Source organism: Pholcus phalangioides, unplaced genomic scaffold, assembly GCF_987345545.1.
Source record: "Pholcus phalangioides strain wild (caught in Gottingen) unplaced genomic scaffold, Ppha-v1.0 ptg000039l_1, whole genome shotgun sequence".
Taxonomy (NCBI): Eukaryota; Metazoa; Arthropoda; class Arachnida; order Araneae; family Pholcidae; genus Pholcus; species Pholcus phalangioides.
Window position 1 is genome coordinate 12,029,696 of NW_028301625.1, and position 11,792 is coordinate 12,041,487.

At 35.8% G+C, this 11,792-nt stretch overlaps 1 protein-coding gene across 1 annotated transcript in view; it reads right to left on the reverse strand.

Annotated features, from left to right (window-relative positions):
• Positions 1 to 9,493, reverse strand: part of LOC149065584 (innexin inx2-like) — a 32,814-nt gene extending 23,321 nt beyond the window's left edge. Inside the window, exon 1 of the mRNA XM_089253476.1 lies at positions 9,386 to 9,493. The gene's annotated coding sequence lies outside the window, so the exon portion shown is untranslated. The remainder of the gene's footprint in view (positions 1 to 9,385) is intronic.
• Positions 9,494 to 11,792: the final 2,299 nt, after the last annotated feature.

The following is an 11,792-nucleotide window of genomic DNA, read 5'->3' on the forward strand; positions in this document are numbered from 1 at the left end:
CAAGCACGTGAATGAGTAAAATAATGACTTAGAGCGTTAGCAATCATGCGAATGACCAAAAGAGTGACCTACCAAGCGAGAGATCAGGTCAATGACCTAGAGCTTGAGCACGTGAGTGAGAAAAAGATTGATCTACATTGTAGCATGTGTAAAGGTGTAAATGATGAAAAAGAAACCGTGTCAGTGAGTGACCAAAAGAGTGACATAGAGTGTGTTCAAGCATGTGAGTAACCATAACAGTGTGCAAGCATGTGAGTAACCACAACAGTGTACAAGCTTGTGAGTAACTACATCAGTGTGGTCAGCGAGTGACCTAGAACGTGTGCGGGCATGTAAATGACCAAAAGAGTGACCTAGAACGTGTGCGAGCACGTGAATGACCAAAACAGTGACCTAGAACGTGTGCGAGCACGTGAATGACCAAAAGAGTGACCTAGATCGAGAGTGTACGAGCACGTGAGAGTGATCAAAAGAGTGACCTAGATCGAGAGTGTGCGAGCACGTGAGAGTGACCAAAAGAGTGATCCAGAGCATGAGTAACAGTGTAAGTGTGTAAATGATGAAAAAAGTGACCCATAAAGCAAGGAACCGTGCCAGTGAGCGACCAAAAGAGTGGCCTAGAGCGTGTGCAAGCATGTGAGTGACCAGAACAGTGAGCAAGCATGTGAATGACTAAAAGAGTGACGTATAAAGTGTGTGAGCTTGGAAGTGACTAAAATAGTGACTTAAAGACATGGGTGTACTTGCAGAAGTGAGGGGAGATCAAGAGGGTTATAGCACAGGGTGGCGAATTCGAGAAAAGACTAGTAAAAAATGTTAAACTAAAATGGGAGAAGGGCGGCAAATCATAAATGCACCTCTGTCGGGGCCGTAAGTAGGACGGGGGCGCACTGCCCTAGGGACCCGAGCCGAATACGAGACCCAAAAAAAAATTACACTTATTTTGCATGATAATAACCCTTTCAAGAAGAACCCCCCCCCCCCACCAAGGAAAAATTTGCCCCGGGCCCCGAAAAGGCACACTACAGCCCTGGCCTCTGTATATAATCCCCTGCAAACATTATATAATTGTCTACTAAAAAATTAATTAAAGTTTCTGTTCGATTTAATGTTCATTGATGAGCTGTAGATCCTTTAAATTCATCTTAAAAGAACTGTTCGCAAATCCAAATTTATAAAAAAACATAATCTCCCGAAACCACGTGTTCATGGAATCAAATTCCATAATTTTGTTGTCACTTCTATTTTTAAACCGACCTCTATGGAGGTCTTCGGGAAGAAATATTTCAAAATTTCGCTATAGTGCTGCCATCTAGCGTCATCGATATCGTTACGACACGCGTATTTTCTGAATCTGCGATGAGCTCCATCGGATTATACAAATTGACGTATTTAGAAGGGGGCTTAGTGGGCTATGGTGCTGGCCAGGGCGGCAAGCACGCACGGCCGTAGTGTGCCTTCTCGGGACCCTGTGCAGACTTTTCTTTGGGCTCCTCTTGAAAGAGTTATTATTATTATGCGAAATTATTATTTGGCCGGTGATTCCTGGCCAAACAACAAATAATTTTCAATAACAAAAGACATGATTCGCGATTGTAGTCAAGTTGGCGTATTCGTTCGTAGTAATTATGTCCACGTTAGTTATAGCAACCCATCAAACCGCAGTCACGATGCGGTAACCATTTTCTCTCTCCAAAATTTGCAAATTCCACTTCTTTTCCCTCTCGTCACATTCCAGACCTGATGAAAATTCAGAAAGAATAGAATAAATGAAAGAAATACTTCCACAATTGATGAAAATTCAGAACTTACGATAGCAATTATCATTACAGTAAGTGCGGGGGAGGGGGGGGGGGCCCTAAAAACGCAGGGCACGGTGCGATCGCACCTGTCGCACACCTTTAAGGGCAGCTCTGATTCACTTCGGTATTTTTTGGTAGAACCTCTCGATAACGGTCACTCATGGGACATAAATTTTTTTCTGCTAACGAGGATTGCCCGTTAAGGGATAGTAAAATTGAGTCAATTAAGGGATAATAAAATTACGGCGATGGGACATTGAGTTTCATCGACATAATTAAAAAAAAAAGGTTCCGTTAGTGCAGGTATCCGCTAACGGGAGGCTCCACAGTAGAATGATCGCGTTTCTAATGACGAGTGGGCAGTAAGGGTGCCTTTTCCTAAGTTAGTCAAAACCTTCTGGAATCAACAGGTGACGTAGAAATGTCCAATGTTTCAGACTTGACAAACTCTAAGATAGACTGGCTCCTTTAGACTTTATAACAAAAATGTAACATTTCCACTAATTTTTTTTTCAAAACCGAACATTTTCAAAATTCAACTGTAGAGCCGCCCTTAAGAGTGTGTGAGAGGTGCGGTTGCCGGGCCCCGCGTTTTGAGAAGCCCCGCACTTACGGTAACAATAATTTCTTTCACGAACTCTCAATTCTGGAATTCTGCATTTCTTATCCAGAAAGAAATAATTTCTCTCGTAAATTCTGAATTTCCAGGACTTCTGGAATTGTTTTTTTTAAAATAAATTTTGGAATTTTCATATTTTTCTGGAAATCTGAATTTAAGTTATTTCTTTCACTTATTCTGAAATTATTTCACTCATTCTGAATTTTCATTTTTTTGAATTTTCTGAATTTTCATTTTTTTGAATTTTCTGAATTTTCATTTTTTTTGAATTTTCTGAATTTTCATTTTTTTGAATTTTCTGAATTTTCATTTTTTTGAATTTTCTGAATTTTCTGAATTTTCATTTTTTGAATTTTCTGAATTTTCATTTTTTGAATTTTCTGAATTTTCATTTTCTGAATTTTCATTTTCTGAATTTTCATTTTTTTGAATTTTCTGAATTTTCATTTTTTTGAACTTTCTGAATTTTCATTTTTTTGAATTTTCTGAATTTTCATTTTTTTGAATTTTCTGAATTTTCGATTCTTCTCTATTCTCGGAGCTATATGGAGCACCGAAATCATTAAGATGCATCTGGCCCTGCTATTATTTTCGCACAGGGGCCCCGCATCCGGTAAGGGCGGCCCTGCTCTCTTGAATGTTGATCAAGCAACATGGAGTATTTGAATATTCTTCTACCATTCCTATATTCTACCTGTTGGGCTATTTTGTACTTTTGTAAAGCAAACGAATACGTTTTCTACTTCCATTGTAAATTTAGCAAAAGTGTTAATGCTCCCATTTGAATAAAAAGTTCCTTATATATAACATAGTGAAATTATCTTTTAGAATTACATCACCATTTCAGAACGAAATCCCACTGCATCGAGTGTTTGCGAAATGGCGCTTTTGTTTTGACTGCTTGTCGCGATGTACTACGTGACTTCGAGACAGTTATTTGCATTATTGCAACGATAACATTTGTGTACTGTTTTGCAACTAAGTAAATATTAGACTTTTTTACTTTTTTTTCAATGATTCGTTTTTACAAACAACGGGCACTTTCCAACCCAATTCATTCGCTAGAAGGTCGTTGACTATTATGTTGAAGAACGGAGATTCGCATATTACAGAACCTGGAGCCGTTATTTTTTATTTCCAAGCAGTTTAGTTTGCGAGATAAAAAAAATAGATATCGTAGAAATTAGTCAAATCCTGAAATTCTCAAAAAAGAATTTTAGCCGTCATATACCTTTTAATATGGTAAAAAATATGCTTCAATAGAAATATCATGAAAAATAATATTTACCATTGGTTTATTTCAAATTTTTTACACATGAGATTGTATATGCTGGTATAAAGTTTTATATATCTTGTTTAGAGACTTAATTTTTTGTAAATTTTTGCAAAAAATGAATCAAAAACAGCTTAGAATACCATGACATCAATGTAATTGAATAAAAGTTGATTCAAAATAAAGAAAACTTTTCAGTTCATGAAATGAAGCAAAAAGGTTGAGATTTCATTGACTCAATCTTATTTAAAATTAAATTTTAAAATTTAAATTTTAAATTTCAAAAATTGTTAATTTAAATTTAAATAATATTGAGTCAATGGAACCTCAAACTTTTGCTTCATTTCATGAACTGAACAGTTTCCTTTATCTTGAATCAATTTTCATTTAATTACATTGAATAAAATGTAATATACAAATGTAACAATTTATGTTTACACTGGATGAACGCAGGTGTCGAGGAGATATGATCGAAGTGTTCAAAATTTTCAATGGGATGGATAGGATGGACCATGAACTTTTAGTACACCGCCAATCGACTGCTTTTACAAGGGGACACCAGTATCGATTGGTGAGGGACAATGCAAGGTTATGGTGTCGCAGGGAATTTTTCTCCAATAGGGTTGTTAATAAATGGAATAGCTTACCCCCGGAGGTAGTAAATTGTAACACAATTGACACGTTTAAAAAGAAATACGATAAACATGTTGGGGTAAATCGAGAAGCTATCCATTCTTAGAATAAGACAACCATAAGTATTCTTTATGGGCATTGTATAATATTTTATCATGTGTATATATTGTTTGTAATTTGTGTTAATTGCATTTTTAATTGGGTTGCTGTATTTTTGAAACATATGACAACCATATTTTTATGGGCATCTTTTTATCAGCCACCTCGTTGGGCATTTTGCCTGTTGTGGCGTTGTATTTGTATTTGTATTTGTAATATATAAAAAAAATGTGATGTTTCAATACATAGTATTTTATCATGCGCGCAAGCTGTTTTTAATGCATTTTTTTTTTAAATTTACAAAAAATCAAGTATCCAAGATATTTAAAACTTTATAATAGAATTAAGATAGCATATACAATGAAGAACGTGTAAAAAATTTCAAATAAATCAATGGTTGAATAGTATTTTTAATGATATTTCTATTAGAGCATAGTTTTTCATTATGTTAAAACGTATGAGACCCCCCTAAAAACCTTCATGAAAGTCTACATGATGATCCATTAAATTTTCCAAAAAATACATATTACACTACAAAATTTTTACGTTAAAAAATATATTGCCTCGTAATTTTCAAGTAAATGAAGTTCATCCGAATTTTTAAGAAAATTTTCAACTTGAAAACGAGTCTCTCCAAAATAGAGGACCGTGAAAATATTTTTTTAAATATATTCTTACTATACACAGTCAAACTCGGTTATAATGACATCGAATACTCCGCGAAATTTTTTCGCTATAGCTGGAACACTTACGTCTTCACTACCTTTTATGACGGAAAATGTGATCACGTGCAATTACATACCGTGAAATTGTTATTTTCTTTCATCAGGGTGACTACATTTGATCCAGAAAAATACGAAAAATTCGGATCATAAATATTAGACATTGCCGACACTTGCAAAAAATTTTGCCAAATTGTCGGCAAAAATGACCAAATACTGTATTACTTACCAATAACTTAGAGAGAAATGCAATGCAATGCAAGCCTGCAGTGATGAAAAATGTATTTCACGAAAAAAAAATTGAACTATATATATACAAGGTGATTCAGAAAAACATCGCCAAACTGAAAGGGCTATTCAGGCATATGATAACATTCCAAAATCACATAGGAACATAGGTACGCAAACGCCATCCGAAGCCGCTACAGGGAGTTAGTTGTTGCGCTACACAATTTAAAGCAATCCCGAACTCAGAAAGCATTAAGTCTATTATATTATAATATTTATATTAATATTCATTATAACACAATTTTTAAATTATACAAATTATCTTTATTCCTGATTCTAGTAAAGACCATGAATAAGTAATTTTGATTGGGAAAACGGGACATGAATGAATGAACGCAAGGGGCTCTGCCACCGGACTTATCCCGTTGCCGAGATCTCTTCCAGCCCAGCTTCGTGGCAGAGTCTGGGACAAAGTGAGTGCACCTAACAGTCTGAGTGTGTAGCTAGTATTGTGTTTGATATTTCAGCGCTGCCATCTATACTTCAAATTGTGAGTGAAGTGTAATGATTGAATATTTGTAACGTTGTAGGTCTGTTGCTCTCTGTGGCAAGACTTTTTAACGGGGAGATCGACTCGCATTCGCGCCTTGATGTTGGAAACCACAGAAAACCAACTTCAGCCGACCACCAAGGAAAACGGGACAATCATATTTTGAAAAAAAGATACGACAAGGCAAAACTATATACGGTAAAATGCAGGAACGTCCCTCATACTGGTGATGTCAATGAGTAAACCGAAGCATCGCACACATGTAGTTTTTTTTTTCTTTCTCAAAGTTAGGTATGAATAGAACAACAGCCAGACATCGTTTCAATGTGATGAGCTCGAATTCTAGGCATTTCTTGGAAAATCAACAAAAAACGAATCGTTATATAAGAGGACGTTGCGTTATCACTAACATTATTCACAATTGAGAATCAGTCCAGACCGCCGACTGTTGACGTTATATCCGAAATACCGTTACAACAACGGTTTCTATCAGCAAGTTTGACTGTATAAAAGTTCTCAAACTATCAAATTAATTTGAATAAATACTGATCAGCGCGTAAAATATTTATTTTGCTATTAAAAATGAAATTTGTACGAGTCCGAGTTAAACACGAGATAAATGTTTCTTCCGAGAAGAAGAACCCTAGATAATTCTTTTTCCTCAAGTGTCATCAATGCAGTGGGAGGTCTAGTCATTTAGGACGGTTACAAGGGTTGTCATGTCGTTAGCATCGTGAACACACACCCCGAAGTCTGGTCATCTTGACGAGCGACATGCACAAGTAGTTAGTAAAACACTACATCATCCTTCTCGGCTTTTATTTTCTTGTTTGGTTTTTGGGTATGGATGCAAGAAAAAACCCATTGTATAAGAGAAAAACGGGAAGAAAGTGAAAAATCCTCTTAAGAAAATGTCTTCGAATAAACCGGGGATTAAACCAACTTTTTTCTGTTCGAGGGCCAATATAATGGTTAGCAGCAGCATCGCGGGCCGTATTAGGGTTGCCACTCCGGTGGATTACGCATCAGTGAAATGACTCAGAAAACTCGCAGATTTGTGTATGCCATAAGTAATATGGTGAAACACGGGCAATTTATACTCTGGGGTTTGTATTCCTCCATTTCTTCATAAACTGACTCTAAGGCAGGGCTTACACTATAAAAGTTTGATAAAAGTCCATTTATAAATCCTGAAAAATGCCATCAATAAAAGCATCGGTTGCATATAACCAATAGGCTTATTGGTTGTATTTTCAAGTTTTATAGAAGTACTTTTCTAATACTTTTATAATGTAATGCCGGCCTAAAGGCCGAAACACGCTACACTGACGTAACGTCATAATCACGTCACGTCACGTCAGAGTAGTGTGTAGCGGCCTTAAGTTATTGTTTATCTAGTTGCGTTCCGGTTGATGTAATGCATAAAAAATTAGTTTGCTCTGTGTTGTTTATTTCATTCAATTACATTCATGGTTTGAATTTTTTACTGAAAAATATTTTTTTTTTCAAATTTTTCTCCAAGGACGGTATCAAGCTGGGATTACACTATAAAAGTTTGATAAAAGATCTTTTACAAAATTTGAACAAAAAAAGCAAACAATACGAAAATGCAGGAAAATTTCAACCGGATCTCATTTTTGTGAGGCCCCCGGGCCGTGCTCGGGTGGGCCCATGCGTTAAGACGGCACTGGTTGAGATTTCCAGATATTTCGTCAGTTATGGTGAGCGAATCCACGAACGCATTCAGCGATCAACTGACATCCACCTTTCGTCTCCTCTGGACTCAGAGCCTGCATGCGTTTTTCACGATTTTCATCCTCTCACCGTGGTTTGCGACACCATATTCCATTGCAATTTTTGTTCCTCTTGATGTCTACTAACAACCCTCGGAGTTTGTCGGTCCATTAACAGAGCACCCTTTACTAAATATATAGGCTACCAAACCCCAATAATTCCAAAGGACAAAAATTTATCGCATTTGATAGTGGGTTAATATTGTGCTGTTGAACAAGGGAGTTCCACACCCGGACACGATGACTATATTTATTGAAAACTGAGATGTGGGCATTCACACACCTCTAAATTTCGACATGCAAGGTTGGTGGCATTATACGTTTCACCTGAACGGCACTTCTTCAAACCGAACCACCGACATTCTGGTTGGAGAAGGCAGCTCATAAGAATACATGTATCACAAGTCCGGTTATTTGTAATTTTATGGACGTACAGGGGCACCCCGAACAATGGTGCGCACGAGTCCTTTCACATCTACAGGTAGTCTGCTTGGTCCATGCGGGGCTGGAGGCATTGGTTCTTCTCATCTTGGTACCATCACGTGTCTACCCATTTTGGGTATCCTCGGAGCGGATGGTCAATGTAATCTACGCAACTGGCTTTTGGAACACTTTTATCCCGATAAAGAAAACTTCTCTCGACGTCTACCGGGGACTGAATTAATTCCTCGTAATAATTCGTGCATGGGGTGTCTCTATAAGAGTGGTGTCAAATCAGCGGTAATGAAAAATAATAACTGGGCCGGCATTACACTATCAAAGTTTTGTGGAAGTTCTTTTATAGAACTTGAAAAATGCAACCAATAAGACATCGGTTACATGTCTAAAATTAATTAATTGAATAAAATATATTGAATTAATAAATTATGATGTTGATAGTTTTTTCGATCCTGACTTTTCTGCAGCTTATGTAATTAAGATGTTTTAATAAGTCTGTTTTAAAAAAAGTTGGTTTACAAATTCCCTAAGAAATAAATTTTCTGTTGCATGGTATCTTATATATTATGAAGGATTAAGGATTAAATGTGTCTGCTGGAATCGTAAGACACACACTTTGTCACCGCATAAAAACATCCGGGACTTTCATCTTTTTGTTCAAATTAATGGATGAAACGTAGTTGTAGAACATAAGTTTGTGTTTAAAATTTATAAGCATAAATCAATCTAATAGTGGAAATAATGTTAATTTTGTCACGCGTGCACTGTGGTTCAGAGCGTAACTCCAGTCAAGCATCACATACGCTGTAAAGCGCAACCGCAAAAGAAACGGAACAAGGTTACAGAGATGCAGAAAATCACTGTGTAATATATAACATGCAATATATATATACAGTCGAACCCCGATTTAACGCCACCATTTATTTCGCGAAATTCCGGCGCTATAACAAGTTTTGCGTTATATCGAATCACGGTTTAACACGTGTGATCTATAGAAATGGAATATTTGTGCACTAAAAATTTCTGGCACTAAGCCAGGTTGGTGCGACATCAGGGGTGCTATAGCGGGGTTCGATTGTATACCATCAACCGTTGAGTATAGAATCCTTTAGTGGTTTTTATTGTGTTTTTTCTTATTATGGGAAGTTTTTAAACACACAGTGTGTGCTAACACACCAACGCTTATACCCGAGTAATCAATAAACGATGAAGAAGCATAACAACTCACTTAATGTTGTTTCAGCTGAAGATATGTCCGAAATATGGATGTAATTTTTACACAACTATGTAACAAGCAATTCTTTCTGTTAAATCACTCGATAAATGAGACTTCAGAAGAATACCTACGAAATGTTTTTAGTAGAATGCGGCCAATATCCTCATATCTGACGTCAAATTTCCCACCTGTTACAAATGTACACACGACGCAGACTTTATATACAATTATCACGTGATATCACGTTTTCCGTATCCTAACGTTCGATCTATAGGTTACAAGAATTATTTTCTGATCCGGCATAAATCAATTTTTCACTTATAGATTGGTGAATCCCGATCGAAATTTCATGTTCTCTTTCGTGACTAACATGACGATTTGTTTTATCTCATAACGCTTACCAACGTGTACTTTATACAGATCCGATGATGATAATATCATATATAATTGGAATTTTTTCAAGTTTTTACACCCAATAAAATATTATCGATATCACTTAATTTTTTGACTACGACGTTGACGGGTTAATATTGGGCACCCAATAAAGAGAATAAGTGAGGAGCTTATTTTCAAAAGAGAACATTTTTCCACTTTTGCTAAATTTACAGTAAAAGTAATAAACTCGTTTTCTCCGGAATGGACTGCTTTACATAAGTAGAAAATATCCCAAAAAGTAGTGAGATACAGAAATGTTTAAATATTAAGTTTTTTTATCAATATTCAAGGGAGTTATCTCTACATTCAAATTTTGGAAATGTTCCGTTTTGAATGAAAAATAGTGGAAATGTTAGCTTTTGATTAAAATTGTAGCTGGTCAAGTCTTAAAGATTGGAAATTTCAACGTCACCTGTTCCAGAAGATTTTAACTAGCCCAGTAAAGTAACCTTACTGCAGTGGTTCTCAACCTTTTTTTGTCCATAGCCCCCTTTCAACCATTTCTCATTCCTGTGGCCCCCTTGCGAACATGAATAATTTTCTACTCCCCCCCCCCCCTTACCCGCCCGTTTCTCCATTAGAAAATAATTATTCAAAAATTGTCTGAAGTATAAATATTTTTGAATTTAATTTGATTAATTTTAAATTTATGAAAATAACGAAAAAGCAAAAAAAACATAATAGAATACAGTAAAAATAGAATAAATCCCTTGTGATCACAAAGTGTCTGTATCATCGTAATGTTACTTTTTGTGAAGTTTATTGTTTTGTGTTTTTCTCAGTTTGATTTGTATGTTTTATGTGTTGTGTCAGTCCAATTAAAAAAAAAAATATTTTTAATCAATGTAAACTCTGCGCTTGAAGACGGCACAATGTCATCAAGTTACTGTACTGGATGAAATTTGTATTATTTCCAAATTAGTTTTTTTTTTTTTTTGTGTAAAAGATTATGGTTTCATTGAGAAATGTCAGTTGTAGCTTCCAAAATACGCATTCTTATAATGATAAAAATCTCAAAAAGTCGTAGCAAGTAGTTTTATTAATTTTATTCTCTTCGTGCGGATAAAAGTAGTAATGAGGGAGTAGCCACACAAATGAATCATAACTGAAACATTCAACCTTTCGCATCGTTTTCAACAATAATACATGTATCAAGGATATAGGTTCATGTTGAAGCCCTACTATGAATTTAAAAAAATGAACTAAAATGCGTGTGAAAATTTTTTCAATATTTGTTTGAACCATTCATTCCAGAGAAATCATGTACGCAGTGACAAACCTGTTCGTGTGAACATAATAATGATTCATTATCAGGATTTCAAGCCCATCGGAAAATTAAAATAATCATATTTTCAAATAAGAAAATTATCAGTTTGTTGACTTCAATTTCGATACGGTGAAAATCTGATATTTCATTGGATGACAAGCTACCTTCAAGTGGCTTTTTGGTTCATAATGTGACCACTCTCTCGCAGGGGAACGAAGCAACGTGGCTTAAACACAACAGAATATTTCACATAACAGTCCGTACTATATTTAATGTACAGTGCGCATAGGTAACGGGGCATATGGCATTTTACTGGCGAACCATTGGTCCTAGAGGCATACTTCCAGTTGGAAAAAGTACCCGAATAATGTGTATTACTCAGATATTTGATTCATGTTGCCAGGGGTTACAGAGTTATTAAAATAAAAATGTTAACTTTTTATGCTGACACCCTGTGCCCCAAAACCCAATTGGAAAGTTGTTTCCTGGTCTCCAACAAAAAAAATCAATGTGTCTAAGTTCAAATTTTCACTGAAATATTCAAAGAAAGTTGGAAAAAAAAGCAGCATTAAATGAGGGGAAACCATTTTACCCGCATTGAATGCTGTTTTTTCCCAAATTTCCTCAATTTTTCGAATTCGCATACCTCAGTGAATATTGCACTTAGAAACGTGAAATTATTTTAGTTGGCATCAGGAAAGACAGAGCAACAACTTC